General features: G+C 49.9%; 1 non-coding gene across 1 annotated transcript; it reads right to left on the reverse strand.

Moving 5' to 3' along the window:
- Positions 1–17,657: 17,657 nt before the first annotated feature.
- Positions 17,658–17,729, reverse strand: TRNAS-ACU (transfer RNA serine (anticodon ACU)). Its single transcript has one exon. It is a non-coding gene; the product is annotated as a tRNA-Ser (tRNA).

Below are 17,729 nucleotides of genomic sequence, written 5' to 3' on the forward strand. Positions count from 1 at the left end.
CGCCGCAAAGACAGACACAGCAAATCGACATTAGACCTCATTAATGGTGAATTCCAATCGCAGGCCCGGAGCGGTCTGCACGCTCTGTGACAGAGCGCCTGAATCCGGCGCAGAGCGCGCGACCTGAAATTGCGATTGGAGTACACTTGCTCTGGCAAGAGCATGCAGGCCAGAGCATGTAGGGCGCCGCTGAAAAAGAACGTCACGCAAACTTCCGGTCGGATCCGCCGATTTCGGCGGAGCAGTCCCGACTGCTCCACGGAGCAATCTCGGCTCGGCAACCGCTCCCTGTCTACGATTGGAAGACGCGATCCGTGGCTCAGATCTGCGTTTGGAATACAGTTGCTCCGAAAAGAGCAGGAAACGTTGCTCCAGAAGTGCTCCAACTCTGCGATTGGAAGTCACCATAAGTTATGCTGGCTGTTCGGTTATAATTAGAAAGTACAAATCGGATAGCATTATTTTGCACCATTAATTTCAAATGACGAAGTGTTTGGATTGGAATCAGAGGCGGAGGCAGCATATTCAAGTTTTGGTCGGATAAGGGTTTTATAAAGAAGCTTTAATGAAGTAGGGGATTTACTGAAATTACGTTTTAAGTATCCTAAAGTGCGATTGGCGTTGCTAATAATTTGGTCAGTGTGAGCTTTCCAGTTTAATGTGGAAGAAATGGTTAGGCCAAGGTATTTGGATGAAGACACGGACTCAAGTGGAGCGTTGTTAAGTGTGTACACCGAGGTACATACACCTTGTCGAGAGACACGTATTATTTTACATTTTTTAACGTTCTGTTCCATGCGCCATTTTGTGCACCGAAGGGCGATGTTACTTAAATCGGACTGAAGTATTAGTATATCATCATCATTACGAACCTCGCGATAAATGACACAGTCGTCAGCGTATAAGTGCATGCAAGAAGAGACGCAGCTTGGCAAGTCGTTAATGTATATTAGAAATAAAATTGGCCCTAAAACGGAGCCTTGGTGCACGCTTGATGTGACTTCGGTTGAGGAAGAATTACAATCGTTAATACAGACGTACTGGGAGCGATCAATCAAAATGTTCAAGCCAATTTAGTACAGCAGGATCAAGATATAGGGCAGATAGTGTAGCCATTAATAGCTAATGATGAACTTTATCAAAGGCCTTGCAAAAGTCCAGAAATATGCAGTCTGGGAATTCTGATCAAGTATGCCCTGTAACGAATGCGTGAAATGAAGGAGTCGAGTTTCGCATGAGAAGAAAGGGCGAAAGCTATGTTGAACTGGTGTAACAAAGGAATTAGAGTGCAAAAAACGATAGATATGGGAATATAATATATGCTCCAATAATTTACAAGGAATACTGGTAAGCGATATGGGTCTATTCAATTTTCTATCCAATTTTTACCTTCCGCGTTTTTAGCCAGTCGTTTAATGTTGTCTTTCTCCATCCTCGTGTCTGGCATACTTACTGGTTAGCTTTCTAGTTCTTTTCCGCCAGTGTGAGTCAGCGCTCTTTCTGTATGGGTATTTAAATACCTTAGCTCTCCACCTGTTATCGTCCAATTTCCTCAGACGTTCTTCGTATAGTAGTTTACTCTGAGCTTCCCGTGCTTCGAACGATGCCCAGCCCAAATCCCCTTGGTTTTCCTGTGCGCGCCTAGTGCTAACCTTCTAACAGCTATCTGATTTCCTGCTAATCTCGACTGAACTTCTGCCCTTAAGCACAGAACCGCATTCCCGAAAGTAAGCCCCGGCACCATTATTTTTTTCCAAATACCTGCCAGTACTTCATACCTGTTGTACCCCCACAATGCCCTATGTTTCATTTTCCCGGCATCTCTTCGCCCTTTCGCTATGAGAGACATTCGTGCTTTTCTGTGTACATACACCCTTTGTTTACCCATACCCCGAGATATCTGTATTCGGTCACTCGGGGTATTTCATGGCCTTGTATTGTAAGCTCCTGATCAGTTGTACCGTTGAAACCATCACACCTGACTTAGTGGCGCTAAAATTGAAACCTAGACTGTCTCCTTCGTCTCCACGGCAATTTACCAGACTTTGCAAATCTTCCTGGCTATCTCCTATCAGTACAATATCGTCCGCATACATTAAACCCGGTAGTCGTTGCTCAACAACCTTTCCGCCTAATCTGTACGACAGATTATAAGCTAGATTGCTTCCTTGTAGCCTTCTTTCCAAACTTATATAAAGCTTGAACAGTAGCGGTGATAAAGGACAGCCTTGCCTTAATCCTTTGTGTACCTGGACGGTTGTTGTACACTTAATTCCTTCCCATGTTATTTCAACACCATTTTCTCGATATATTTCCTGTTGAAAATTAATTACCTCATGACCGACACCTCACCTTTTAACATGTTCCACAGGAGTTTCCTGTTCACGTAGTCGTATGCACCACTTATGTCCAGGAAGGCTAAATACAGAGGTCTGTTTTCCGCTTTAGCTATTTCTATGCACTGGGTAAGCACGAACAGGCAATCATTTAAGCGCCTACCACTTCTGAACCAGTTCTGAAGTTCTCCGAGTATTCTATTACTTTCTACCCATGACTGCATTTTTATTTTCACCGCCTGCATCGCCAGCCTGTATGTAAATCACGTTATCGTAATCGGTCGGAAGGATTTTATGTTCGTCTTATTGCCTTTTCCTTTATAAATAAAATTCATTTTCACTGTTTCCAGCTGTGCGGAATTTGCTTATTTGTTATGATTGCCTCCAATGCTTTCATCAGCGTTTCCTTGCCTCTTGGGCCAAATTCATTAACTTGATTGGAATTTCTTCTATCCCTGCGGACGTTCATTTTGGAATATTTGCTTCCGCTCTTTTCCAGTTAAGATTGGTCAGTTCTAAGCTGTCTTCTATTGTGCTGTCCTGTGTTGCTCCCACATTTGGGGCGATTACCCTGTCGTCTTTCCTAAATGACTCAGCTATAACTGACGCAACGTAGTTCACAGCGTCATCTCCCTCGAAACATTTTCGCTCGGCATAGTGAATCTGTTCCTGCTTTGTGATTAGATTTGGCCAGCCACCTTATATGGTTCCAGAATTTTGTTGACCCCCCTTTAGTTGCATCGCGAACTTCAGCCAGCCAGCGATCAGAGGACTGCTTTATTTTAGCCTGGACAAGGACCTGCACTTGTTGCTTTTCTCGATAAGATTCTCATTTTTGGCCTATTTCCTTTTCAGATAACTGCGCCCTCTTTGCTTCTCTGTGTTCTTGTGGTGCCAACCGTCGTTGTTCGATGGCCTCTCTGATTTCCTTATTCCACCAACTTCGTGGCTTCCTCTTTCCTCTCCAGCGGTTTACTCCTTTTACTTCTATTTTTGCACTAATGAGTAGTTCTAACTTCAGCGTGGCGGCGCCGCCACGCTGTCACGTGGTGCGGAGCAGCTGCTGGAGTCGCTGCGAAGTGGCTGATAACGTGGTTGGTCACGTGACCGAGTTCCACTCGGCCAGCTGTAGCTATCGCGTCACTCTAGGTTTAACCAGAGCTAAACCACCGCCAATTTTGTAGCAATAGCTACATTACGGTAGCATTTCGAGCCGTCAGCGTGGCGGCGCCGCCACCCTGTGGCTTCGTCGCCACGCTGTCACGTGGTTGGTCACTTGGTGCGGAGCAGCTGCCGGCGGTGTGGCGCCGTGGCTGACCACGTGGTTCGTCACGTGGTTGGTCACGTGACCAAGTTCCACTCGGCCAGCTGTAGCTATCGCGTCACTCCAGGTTTAACCAGAACTAAACCACCGCAAATTTTTTTGTAGTTTTCTTTTTGGACCTCCTAGTGGCCATTTTGTTGTGGTCAGCCGCCATTGTTGTACTTTTTACTTTGCTTCTACCTGCCGCTACTCCCTGAGCCGCAGTGGACCCCCTAAATAAGCTACTGCCCGGCCAGCCAGGCGCCTTCCATTAAAATGGATGCCATCTCGTGTAAAGCCTCTGCGAAGGCCTGCTCTATGCACTTCCCTGTTTATGTCTGCCACTTCAAAGCCTTTCTCCTGGCTTAACTTACTTATCTCTCGATTAACAGCCATAACGTCCTTGGCAACTTCTCCGTTCCGTCCTTGCACCTCCCGTACTGTGCACACCACGATCTGGACTTGCTGTGCTATCGCCCTTAAATCGTCAACTCCCTCCGCTAATCTTTCCACTACTTTTTCGGCTTCACCATCCAGGACATCATTTAGCCCCGCCGCTACCACTACCAAATTGCGCTCTGCAACATTCTCAGAAAGTTCGCTTTTTGTCTCTCTCAATACTGAGTCCATTGTCCTGCCTGGGATTGCCCCGACTGCTACCCGCTTATCAACCTTTACACGCCCCATTATAGTTCTTTTACACCTCCTCATTTTTGAGTCACCACCGATAAGCACTTGGCTATTCCCTTCCTCTCTCCTCACTTCCAGATTATGCTGCCTGCTCTCAGTGACTGTGACCTCATTCCTTGGGGTTAGCTTGTTCCTCTTCTCTCCATCGCCTCCAGACTTCCTAGCTGCCACGTGAGTGTAGCTGTTCCTGTCTGAACCTGCCTGACCTACTTTCCTATTGCTGTCCATGCCAGTGCAGGCCCCATCCACGTGGCTGGAGCTGGAATGTCCGCCAATGTGGCTTCGCTTGGTGGTGTCAGCCAATTTTGCGTCCAACAATTGACTAAGCTGTTCTTGAAGTTTGCGCTTCTCTGCCCTTTCTACCTGTAGCTCCCTTTCTAGAACATCCGTACGTAACGCTAGGTTGGTGTTCGCCTGGTCAGCGCTGTCCAGGCGTGAACTTAATACGCAGCATTTGCACATAAAATTGGCGTCTTCGGCCTCCTATACAGATTCGCGTTTCCTCTACAACCGCGTTTCCTTCAAGTTCACCGACGCCTCATACTCCTTGCACTTGTTACGTCTCGCCTTCGACGCGCGGTATAGCCGGTGCGGATGCAACGGACGCCGCGGCTTCGTTCATCGCGGCCGCAACGCCTCCCGCCAAGCGCGTCCAGGCAGGTTTCAGTGCCACGTGTCGTCGTGCGTGCGTGTGTGTGTGTGTGTGCATGTTTTGCCCACGCTTGTCAAAGCGCGGCAGCCGGGGAGAGGAGCTCCCCAACTGGGAGGCGAGGAGGTCTGACCGGCGCCGGCCTGGCGGACGCGCCCGTCACGCCTGAACATGTTCATGCGTCGCCGTCTTGTGCGACTCATCCCCAGCCGCTCCTTCTTGCCCTCGACTCCGAGGGTATATAAAGAGAGCTGCCCCGGACGCCAACGAGAGACTTCGATTCCTTCCTTCGAGTAACGTGGTCGCCCTGACCGGCTGCTCTTTTGCGATGCCAGAATAAACAAGTTGTTCTGTTGCCAGTCGACTCATCCTTTGCCGGGACCTTCGGATGTTTCCAGCTTTGCCCCAGGCCGCCAGGCCAACGCTACCCTTGGGGCTTGCAACCCAAATGCAACAACTGGTTGCCAGCGGTGAGATCCCGACAACGGAGGCCAGCAGCGAAGATATGCGGTCAACTGTATGCTGAGCAGCACAACGACCATCCGGGAGCAGTGCAACGAGCCCTGTGTGATGACTGGTTGCCTGCAGCGGAACGACTGCGCTGAATTCTTGGCTGCGAGGTTTGGTGAGTGCGGGACTTTCTTCTTCTGAGTTTTGCCAGGCTTTTGTTAGTGTCAGAAACAGAGCTGGTAATTGTGTTGTCGTTGCTGCCGGGTTAGTTTGCGGCAAGACAATAGTAGGCAGTAGAGAAAGCAGCATTCGGAGCAGCCATGGATTTGAAGTCGTTGCGCAAACCGAAATTGCTGGAGCTTGCAAGAGAGTTGGGTCTGGATGTCTCAGACAAACTCAGAAAACCAGAACTGCTACGGGCTATTCTTGAGTTGGAGGCTGAGGATGACGAGCTGTCGGAATGCCTTGAGACGATTGAGGAGAGGGAACAAAAAGAAAAAGAGAAAAACGAGCGCGAACGTAAAGAGCAAAAAGAGAAAGACGAGCGCGAACGTAAAGAACAAAAAGAAAAAGAAGAGCGCGACCGTCAACACGCTTTGGAAATGAAGCGTCTCGAGGTAGAGATGGAACGCGCTCGTAATGGAAGTCAGGCACACGGTGCAGGAGAACGGGTATCGTTCAAAATGACTGACCTGATGCGGCCGTTTAAGCTTGGAGAGGACATTGGTTTGTTCCTGGTTAACTTTGAGCGAACGTGCGAGAAGCAGGGGTTCTCTCGGGAAACGTGGCCACAGCGCTTGCTCACTTTGTTACCCGGCGAGGCGGCCGACGTAGTCGCTCGCTTGAAGAGAGAGGAGGCAGAGGATTTCGACCAAGTGAAATCGAGTCTGCTAAAAAAGTACAGGCTGTCAGCGGAGGCGTTCCGTCGGAAGTTTCGGGAAAATGAAAAAGGCAGAAATGAGTCATATACAGAGTTTGCCTACAGGCTTATGTCAAACATGCAGGAGTGGCTCAAAGAAGAGAAAGCGTTTGGTGACCACGAGAAAATTCTGCAGTGTTTCGGGCTGGAACAGTTTTATAGTCGGTTACCTGAGAACGTGCGGTACTGGGTCTTGGATAGGCCAGACGTTAGTACAGTGGCTAAAGCCGCCGAGCTAGCCGAGGAGTTTGTGACGCGTCGGGCTCGCGGAGCTAAGGACGGTCAAAAGGGTGAATTTGGCTCCAAGTCTGAGAGGCCGAAGTTCACACCCATGAGAGCAAGGGGGGACACACGTAGTGCGGATGCGAGTGAAAGCAGTCCGACCGAACGTAAGGAGACGGCGGCAGCCGAAGCCGAACGCAGAAAGCGGTTCGAGGCGAGGCAAGCGCGCGTGTGTTATACGTGCCAGAAGCCGGGTCACTTTTCGGCGCAGTGTCCAGAAACAAAAAGAGAAGTCGTGTGTTTGTCATTATGTAGCACTGACGAGAACATGAAGCTTCTCGAGCCTTACATGCGAGACTTCCTCGTGAACGGGAAAGAGTGCCGAGTGCTTCGTGATTCCGCAGCTACAATGGATGTAGTTCACCCCTCTTACGTAGAACCCGATATGTTCACGGGCGAGTGCGCATGGATCAAGCAAGCCGTGGAAGCTCACAGCGTGTGTCTGCCCGTAGCAAAAGTGGTTATTGAAGGACCTTTCGGAGCAATTGAGACGGAGGCCGCAGTGTCATCTATGCTGCCCCCCCAGTACCCGTACCTATTTTCGAACCGGTCCGATCACCTCCTGCGCGAGAAGGGTCTTTTGTTTGGTGAGGCTAGCGTTCAGGCCTTAACCAGATCGAGATTTCGGGAGCTCGCTGCAAAGGCGGTAGTTGCGGGGCCGACGTTGTCGAACAATGAGAAAGGGTCGGAGGCGCCGCAAGCTGATATTCAGAGCACGTCCGAACTGAATAAAATTGAGCCTGTAGCGCTTAAGGCACCAGGTACTGGAGAGGAAACGCCCGACACGGGAAAGTTAGAAGAGCTATCTGCAGATTTGCTCATCGCGCCTACGTCCGATGGACTTAATAGGTTGCTAAAAGTCAGCCGGTCGGCTTTGATAGCCGAGCAAAAAAAGGATGGCAGCCTAGAAAACATGCGCTGCAATGTCAAGGAAGGTATCGCCAAGAAAAATGTTCGTTTTGTGGAAAGAGGTGGTGTCTTGTACCGGAAGTATCTAGACCGCAGGGGAGTCGAGTTCGATCAGCTGATCGTGCCTCAGTGCTACCGTCAGGATCTGTTGCGCTTGTCGCATGGCGGTTCGTGGTCCGGTCACCTAGGAGTTAAGAAGACTAAGGACCGTCTCTTGCAAGAGTACTATTGGCCAGGGTGTTTTCGTGACGTAGAAACCTTTGTGAGGACGTGTGACACCTGTCAGCGGGTTGGCAAACCAGGGGACAAATCGAGGGCGCCGTTGAAGTTGGTACCTATCATTACGGAGCCTTTTAGACGGCTCGTTATTGATACAGTGGGACCTCTGCCGGTAACAGCCACGGGGTACAGACACATTTTGACTGTGATCTGCCCAGCGACAAAGTTCCCTGAAGCAGTGCCGCTTAAAGATCTCAGCTCAGTTGAGATAGTCAATGCACTACTGTCCATATTTGCGCGAGTTGGTTTTCCTGCGGAAATCCAGTCAGATCAGGGTACAGTGTTTACTAGCGCTTTGACGACAGCCTTTCTCGAAAGGTGTGGGGTAAAGCTGTTACACAGCTCAGTGTACCACCCACAGTCGAATTCCGTTGAGAAGCTCCACTCCGTCATGAAGCGCGTGTTGAGAGCATTGTGTTTTGAGCAACAAAGTGATTGGGAGCTGTGTCTGCCTGGGGTGATGTTTGCATTAAGGACCGCGCCGCATGCGGCTACGGGGTTTTCGCCAGCTGAGCTGGTGTACGGTCGCTCGCTGCGGTCTCCGCTTCGCATGCTTCGAGACTCGTGGGAAGGCAGGGGCGACGACCCAGTCGTGGTCGAGTACGTGCTTAGTCTCCTCGAACGCTTAAGAAGGGCACAGGAGTTGTCAGGTGAAGCAATGGCAAAGGCCCAGCAGAGGGCCAAGGTTTATTATGATCGGACAGCCAGGGCCCGTCGTTTTGAGGTGGGCGATGAGGTAATGGTATTGCGCACATCGCTAAAAAACAAACTCGACGTGCAGTGGGAGGGCCCAGCACGGATTGTTCAAAAACTGTCGGATGTTAACTACGTGGTGAGTCTGCCAGGAAAGCGGAAAGCACAGCAAGTTTACCACTGTAATCTGCTCAAACCCTATAGACAACGGGAAGCAGTGGTGTGTATGATGGTAAACGTTCCCGAAGAGTTTCCGGTCGAGCTTCCGGGACTAGGCTCAGTGACGAACAGGGAAGACACTGATCAGGTCATTAGTGACTTACTCAGTAAAGCACCGCTGTCGCCTGAGCAGAAAACCGAACTACACCAACTCTTACAAGAGTTTCAAGGTCAGTTCTCTGAGAGGCCTGGTAGGACTTCTGTCCTTACTCATGATATAGAACTTACCTCGCCAGAGCCAGTACGATCCAAGGCGTACCGGGTGTCACCCCGCCAGCGCGATATTATGGAGGCTGAGGTAAAGAAAATGCTACAGCTCGGTGTTATTGAGGCGGGTGAGAGTGATTATACCTCCCCCTTGATTTTAGTTGAGGTACCTGGCAAGGAACCTCGTCCTTGCGTCGACTACCGCAGGCTTAATTCCATCACTAAGGATCAAATTTATCCGATCCCTAACATCGAGGAGCGCCTTGAGAAAGTTAGTAGCGCTCAGTTTATTTCCACCCTAGATCTTGTCAGGGGTTATTGGCAGGTTCCACTTACAGAAGAGGCTAGTAGGTATGCGGCGTTCATTTCACCAATGGGAACATTCCGTCCTAAAGTTTTGAGTTTTGGTTTGAAGAACGCGCCATACTGCTTTTCAAGCCTCATGGACAAAGTGTTGCGAGGACAGGAAGAATTCGCTTTACCGTATTTAGACGACGTAGCGATATTCTCCGCATCCTGGTCTGAGCATATGGCACACTTGCGGGCAGTGCTAACCCGCCTGCGCGAAGCGGGCTTGACAGTCAAAGCTCCCAAGTGCCAATTAGCACAGGCCGAGGTTGTATACCTCGGTCACGTGATTGGACAGGGTCGTCGCCGCCCCTCTGAAATAAAGGTGGCCGCTGTGCGAGACTTCCCGCAACCGCGCACGAAGACCGATATTCGGTCGTTCTTAGGTGTCGCCGGCTACTATCAGAGGTACATCCCCAGGTACTCCGATATCGCGGCTCCCCTGACGGATGCTCTAAGAAAAACAGAGCCCCAAACAGTCGTCTGGAGCGAGACCAAGGAAAGAGCTTTTAGCGCCTTAAAGAGCGCCCTAACAAGCCAGCCTGTGCTACGATCGCCAGACTACACAAAAGGGTTCGTTGTTCAGTGCGATGCTAGTGAGCGAGGCATGGGCGTTGTACTGTGCCAAAGGGACAATGGAGAAGTGGAACACCCCGTCCTGTATGCTAGTCGTAAGCTGACCTGTCGTGAGCAGGCATACAGCGCGACCGAGAAAGAGTGTGCGTGTCTCGTGTGGGCCGTTCAGAAATTGTCATGCTACCTAGCCGGCTCGAGGTTTATCATTGAGACGGATCACTGCCCTCTCCAATGGCTGCAGACCATCTCTCCCAAAAATGGCCGCCTCCTGCGCTGGAGCCTCGCTTTGCAACAATATTCCTTTGAGGTGCGTTACAAAAAGGGGAGTCTCAACGGTAACGCCGATGGCTTAAGTCGAAGCCCCTAACGTAGGAATCCGCCTCAAAGTTGTTTGTTACTGATGTTTTCTTCCTGAGGCAGGATTTTTAACATATTGCTTTTGTTTAGTGTTTCAAAGTGATTATGTGCTTTCTAGTGCAATTTTCCAATTTGTGGACGCGTTCTGAGTGCTGCTTGACTACTGTAAGGAACTAGGCAGTAGTATAAAAGGGGAAAGAGCCTGGCAGAGCTTAGTGAGGGTTGTCTCGTGCTTGCTGACTGAGCGGTTGCGTTTCGGCGTAGTTCTAACGCTTGCTGGGAACGAGCACAAAAATGGCAACTCTCCCGAAGTGACTTTGCAGTGTCCTATGTGATCCTGAACCCGAGAACGAGGCCTTCTCTGTGCGCTGCGCTCAAGCAACGTCGAGGGACGATCGGTTTCGATTACGAGCATCATCGAGCGACATCCCTCTGGACAGCGGATGCAGTCCCCTGACCATCGGGATCTCCTTCTCCCGGCGGGGCGGTCTGTTACGTCTCGCCTTCGACGCGCGGTATAGCCGGCGCGGATGCAACGGACGCCGCGGCTTCGTTCATCGCGGCCGCAACGCCTCCCGCCAAGCGCGTCCAGGCAGGTTTCAGTGCCACGTGTCGTCGTGCGTGCGTGTGTGTGTGTGTGCATGTTTTGCCCACGCTTGTCAAAGCGCGGCAGCCGGGGAGAGGAGCTCCCCAACTGGGAGGCGAGGAGGTCTGACCGGCGCCGGCCTGGCGGACGCGCCCGTCACGCCTGAACATGTTCATGCGTCGCCGTCTTGTGCGACTCATCCCCAGCCGCTCCTTCTTGCCCTCGACTCCGAGGGTATATAAAGAGAGCTGCCCCGGACGCCAACGAGAGACTTCGATTCCTTCCTTCGAGTAACGTGGTCGCCCTGACCGGCTGCTCTTTTGCGATGCCAGAATAAACAAGTTGTTCTGTTGCCAGTCGACTCATCCTTTGCCGGGACCTTCGGATGTTTCCAGCTTTGCCCCAGGCCGCCAGGCCAACGCTACCCTTGGGGCTTGCAACCCAAATGCAACACACTTCACCTTCAGTTGCTTGACCATTTTAGCAGCACTCGATTATTGCTACCACCAATTGCTAGAATATCTACAGGCTAAAAAAAAAAAACCCTACCGCAAAAGCCAATCACCTAAAACAAACGCGAATAAGTACCTGTCTAAACTAGTTAACTCATAAATAAGCGCTACAGATCTATAGCTGCCGACCGGAAAAGACCCGGCCGTTAGGTCGCTCACCTGCTCTTTCGCGAGCATTTCACCTAACTAGCCTAATCTAAAACTAGCCTAAATCTAAGCTCTCAAAATATTAAAGGAAAGAACTCATCTATTTGTCGCAGTCATGTCACTCTCGTAGTCGTCCGTCCGTCCGGTCCCGGTCACCATGCGTAATCCGAGGAGCGCCGAAACAAGCGTCCGCACCGCACGGCTGTCAACTGTGCTTGACAGCTGGCGCCATCTGTCGTATGCGCCTGCCACTAGCATGAGCTGCTGATGCGCATTGGGAGCGGGCGATTTTATTTTCAGCCAATCGAGCTGGAAGAGAAGAGCTGCATGCGCAGAGCAACCTAGTGAAACCATCCTAGGTTGCCATCTGCTGTGGCGGCCAGGCTGTGATGACGTCATATGGTTGCGCGACCACTTATAACCATTAAGCGAATTTCGTGACACCGGACATCAGCGGTGTTTTCGTCTGACGACAACTCTAAATCTATTGCATTAAAAAGCTTGCAACAGGGCACATTTCCATAAAATTAAATTTATTTGCGTTTGCCTTACGGAGCTTCGCAGATGCTCAGATGTGAGTCTTTATATCTGCATGTATGTGCTGCAAAGGAAAGAAAAAGGGTGGAAAGAGGATAAGGGGGAAATAATTTTCACGTTAGTGGTCGCGTCACATGTTATTATTATTTATTATTTACAGAATACTGCAGGCCCTTCTGGGCCCTAGCAGGAGGGGCAATACAGTACAACATGAAAATAAAAATAAAACACTGAAAGAAAATTCGAAACACAAAGCAAAATAAGTATGATGGCGTCAATCTTCTATTTCTTCAATGGAGTCTATGTCACGTAGTGCTGTTAAAGGTAAAGCATTCCATTCAGTTACGGTGCGAGGGAAGAAGGAGTATTTAAATAGGTTAGTTCTGGTGGTGAATGTAGTTAGTGAATCAGAGTGTTTTGGAAATAATGTGTTGTGAAAAGAGTGGTGATTAATTTTATACTCGTCAAAGTTACTCCGCGGGATATGAGACGTGCCGTAATGGTAAGTTCCGGATTAGTGCTCATCACTTAAGGCTCCGTTAACGGGCACCGAAATGCCCGTACACGGACATGCTTGCATTTCGTTACCATTGGAATACGGCCGCCAAACTTTCGATGCTGTCCGAACACACCCGAAGTGGCTACGGCTAGCGCCATAGCCACTGATCCATCGAAGCAGACATTTGTTTAAACTGGCCCAAGTTAAATAGAAAAGCTGTTCAATCACTGCCGCGACGCCTACGTTTGAAGGAGGCGGAACGCAAAAAGACGCCCCGTATTCGATTTCTGGCTACAATATTCGTATTCGACTCGGCTTTGAAAAAGTTATATTCCCACACTCCTGTCTTATGTCAATTAGAATTTTCCCCTACCGCAGCGGTGGTCACGTTGTTTTGATCATCCGCCTCGCATGCGGGAGGTGCGGGATTCGATCCCCAGAGCCGCCGGGTACCAATCGGTGATACAAGGTGCACAAGCTTTCCCTTGGGCCGTTGCTTGGCTTCTCTGGGGTTAAATGCTTGAAAAACTTGCATGACGTTTAAGCTACGTTAAGAGTACAATGCGACGCTATTAGAGGTCCCTCCCGGGTAAGTACTCCTTCTCTTTCCTAGATTCATAGATCGCGGGTTGTCTTCGTACCATTACGGGCTCAATGGTGCAGCGGTTAAGCGATGGGCCACTGCACCGGCAGGTGGCTGTTTCCCAGGTAGCTCTTCCCGAGCTCCTGTAAGGCCCATTTTTGCAAAGATACTTCTTCGAGAGGCTGTCTATCTCTCTGAAGAGCAAAAACCACAAAAAGAAGAGGGATAAAGGCAGGCTATACTACACTAACAACTGAAACTTTATTTCATTTCATTACTTTCATTATTCCCTCCTTTATCCCTTCCTTTACGGGCGCGGTTCAGGTGTCGGCCGATATGGGACACAGATACTGCGCCATTTCCTTTTCCCCAAAACCAACCATTCAACATTTAATAAATGTTCAATTAGCACCGCCCTGTGTTGTCGCCTCGTTTTGCGGTTTCTGAACTTCATATTGTCCCACCAACTGGCCTGCGACTACACCCCCCTATGTCTATGTCTCGAACAATGAGCTGAAGCGCAGTGCCACGGGGGAGCAAGTAGCAGTTGCATTGAATTAATTTTACGGCCACCTACCATAGTCGGCAGGCTGCCATCGTGGCAGATGGGCATCTGCTTTTTCGAGACACGGACGGGGGATAGACGCCGGATTTTCTCGAGACCGGCACCACTAGTGCTATCGCATTGAAACGGGCCATTGAAATCACCTTGTGTACATCAGAATATCGGTGTCGTGGCTCTCATTTGGACAAAGCTGCCCTTGCGCCATTAAAATCCATCATCACTGTCATGAAATTTGCACCGTTCTATAGAATAGAGATTTGTGGTGTAACTTTCAAAGGTTCCTCGGTGTGTTCTTCGAGTTGTCCACTGATGTGATTCTAAGACTAGATTTTCTTTAAGCATATGGGGCCGTCATCAAGTTCCGATAACTCATGATAGCGTACTAAACCCAGCCAACCATTAAGAACAAAAAGAAACCACACAGGCAAGTTTCAGGAATATTTTAACTACCACATCGCGCTGTCAGCATGAAAAGTGCAACACATCAACACAAAATGTTCAAAACAACACCTTTTGAATAATGTCAGACCTCAGTACTCAGTCACGTGGTATGTGGCCTTTACTTACGGCTTTTACAGGGACAGTGTCCCTCATATACCCTTCTTGTAGGGTCAGGCTGCGAACAGGGTAGGCCAATATCAGCTAGAGGGCTGCATTCACATCTGCCGTTGACCTTCAGGCAGCATTCACCGCTCTTGCATTCAGGGTAGCAACCATCTCCTGACCAATCTATCCAACCGTCCTGAAAAAAAAATGACGAAAGAATCATAAAACCTGGTGTGAGAAAGTTGCGATACCAGTTGGGTGTAGTACCTTCGATGACTGCTTTGATGCTTTTACTGTATTTAATGTTTTACTGGCTGGGTGGAGGCAGGTCGAAAGTGGTGGTAAAAATGGGGGGGGGGGGATGAAGCGGACGGGGTCCCCTGCCGCATAGGCTTCTGTTGGGTGGAGTCTTCGTAACAGGTGAAGGTAGGTGGGCTAGTGGCAGGTAGTGCCTCTTGAGCGTCGATTTTGGTAGGTGGCGCTTCTGAGGAGGGAATGTTGGGGGGAGGTGGGTCAATGGTGTTGATGGACGCGGCGGCATTCCCATAGCTAGAGGGGTGCGGTGTAGAGGTAACTGAGGCGTGGGTGGTGTGCCTCTAGAGGTTGAAAGCATCACTCATAGAGGCTTCACAAAGATAACGCCGACATTTTCGCCGAGTGTCACCGTGGCTGCTATCGTCGGAGAAGAACCAGTCTTAAAATTTGGACGTAACATCAGATTCAAGGCTGGCAACCAACATGATTCACATTTTGTCACCTTGAGTTCGTTCGAGTCGAGAACTTATGAGGCGCCTGATGAGGTATGGACATTTTGAACAAAAAGGCCAAGTGCGTTACGATTGTTCTTGCGAAATACTAGACCAATGAGCCACCTTTAACGCCGATAAAAATAAATAATCAAAGCCTGTTCGCCCACACTTTCGACAAAACCAACCTCCTCATCCTCTGCGCTCCCGTCAAAGGTTGCTCGGTGGCGCAGCAGCGCACTGCATTTCGTTGGTTCACGGATGAATGACGGACGTCTGCTAGTTGCTGTCGATCTTTTTCGTTGGGCCATTCGTTTTAGCACACGCACACACATTTTCCTACGAATGGTGTTAAACAAATTTTTGTCTGTCGAAAAACCGCACTCATACCAATTTTACTACGAATGGTGTTAAAAAGTTTTTGTCTGTCGAAGAACCGCACTCATACCCATTTTACTACGAATGGTGTTAAAGAAGTTTTGTCTGTCGAAGTACCGCACTCATCCCATTTTTCTACAACGGTGTTAAACAAATTTGGTCTGTCGAAAAACCATATTCATCCTCATTTTCCTATTAATAGTGTTAAACAAATGTATTGTACGTGTCAGACCTGCTCGAGACCTGTGCATGCATTGCCTTGCCACGCTGTGCGCGAACAGGCGCAGTCCCGCGTTTAACTGGTCCATTATTCCGTGTCTTTTTTTTTTTGTATTGAATGACATATTACCAGGAATTTTTATGCAACCCAAGAATGTATACTTGCATCATTTTTGTCGCCGTTCGCAGCACCATTGTTCCTCGACGCGCGCGTCGTGAACAAAACGCTGGCCGCTAACAGGATCAGTTTAGGGCCCATCTTGCTTCTGGCTCGTAGTACAAAAAGTTTCGCCAGATGAAACATTCCCTCCTCTCGCGAAGCTTCCCATGTGCACAGAACAATGTTTATAAGCAGAGCCCACGACACCAAAACCTGACACCTGCATAAGCATATTGACAATCCTGCCTTGTGGAAATATGGCGGGGGACACGCCCCCCCCCCCCCCCCCCCCCCCCCCCCCCCCCCCCCCCCCCCCCCCCCCGCCACGCACTCCCACTCCGCGGATGCAGCGTTCCCGCTCGCTAACCGCGGATGGGCTTCGTGCTCGAGGGACAAAGGGAAGGGACGACAATAGCGTTAACACTCGTATGCTATTTATTACACTTGCAATTAATACACAGAACGTGCCAGCTAGCTACAAAACATCAACGAGGCATTCCTCGAAGTAGAAGGCAACGCAAGAAGGACTTCCGACTTACCGGCTGGGGCAGGGGCACGACTTCGGAAGTATCGGCGGCGAACATTTGTATGCGCCTATAATGGCGGCCGGGTTTTCACGAGCGCGCCGCATTCTTGGGGCAAAGCCATTCGCTAGCATTTGCTGGGGAAGGTAACCAGAGCGCGCGTTTGCTGCGCTCGCTTCGCTGCCTGGCACCAGAATTCCAGCGGCAAGGCACAACGGATCCCCGTACGCCTGCCGCGGAAGGTGACGAGAGCGTGCGGCTGCAACCGCTCACGACGCTGGCCGGATCCGGGAGAGACTCTGTCCGGTCCCGCAGAATTCCACGTAACCTACGAGGTGGCGCTGCCGTCGCCGTTCCCTTTCCCAATGAGGGACACTTCCCTCCTCGCCCAACCGGTGCTGTCCTGACCGCCGACGATGAAGATGGGCCGCGTCGAAATGGAGGGGGGAAACAGGTTTCCAAAGCTTAGAAACATGCGCAGATGAGGCGTTTCGAAACGATGAAATAACTAAAAATTATTTCTTTCTGTGTCGCAGCTTTGGCTGCGCTATTTAAAAAAAATTCTGCATGATTTATCGTTTGTTTTTCTACGGCCAGACACGAACTTTATCCTGGCTAAAGAATAAAAAGTTTACTCCTCGCTGGAGCTACCGTCGTGGCAGCTGTGCGAGATCCCTCCAGTGTCATAACATTGTGCTGCAATAAGTCAGCGCTCTTCCAATAAAGCAAACAGACGAAAAGAAAACAGACAGCAGACGAACGCATAAGAGCAAACTATAAACACCTCTACTTTCCGGCTTTTTGTTGAAAATTGTGTGCGCCTAAAGGATGCCCGCGGCGCATTACAGGTTGCTGTGCATACACAGACTATAATACTTCATTACCATGTAGGTTTTATCTAGTGGGCTGAGTAACACGAACCAATACACCCGATGTTATGCCATCTTTATGTGAGCAAGCACGTCGCCCTGACCAATAGCGGCAATAAAGACCTCACGGTGACGCGAAGTCAGACTTTGAGAATTATAAAAATAAAAATGAATAAAGCAAAAAGCTGTAAAATAGTTATGCGTACAATCTCCTCTTCACAGAGAGAGCTCAGCAGCAAGCTGGCGATTGTCGAGCATATAGCTTGCGTCCAAACAGAGTACTTTTAAAGATCGAACATGAAAGCGCATATAAAAAGTGCGGGGAACTTGAAAATTAGTAAATTGTATTTTGGGGAAACGAAATGGCGCATTATCTGCGTCACACATCGGCGGACACCTGAACCGCGCCGCAAGGGAAGGGATACAGGAGGGTCTAAGAGAATAAAGGAAGAAAGAGGTGCAGTAGTGGAGGAATCCGGAATAATTTTGACCACCTGGCGATCTTTAACGTGCACTGACATCGCACAGCACACGGGTGCCTATGCGTTTCGCCTCCATCGAAACGCGGCGGCCGCGGTCGGGTTCGAACCCGGGAACTCTGGATCAGTAGTCGAGCGCTCTAACCACTGAGCCACCGCGGC

Source organism: Amblyomma americanum, chromosome 10, assembly GCF_052857255.1.
Source record: "Amblyomma americanum isolate KBUSLIRL-KWMA chromosome 10, ASM5285725v1, whole genome shotgun sequence".
In the NCBI taxonomy this organism is placed as follows: Eukaryota; Metazoa; Arthropoda; class Arachnida; order Ixodida; family Ixodidae; genus Amblyomma; species Amblyomma americanum.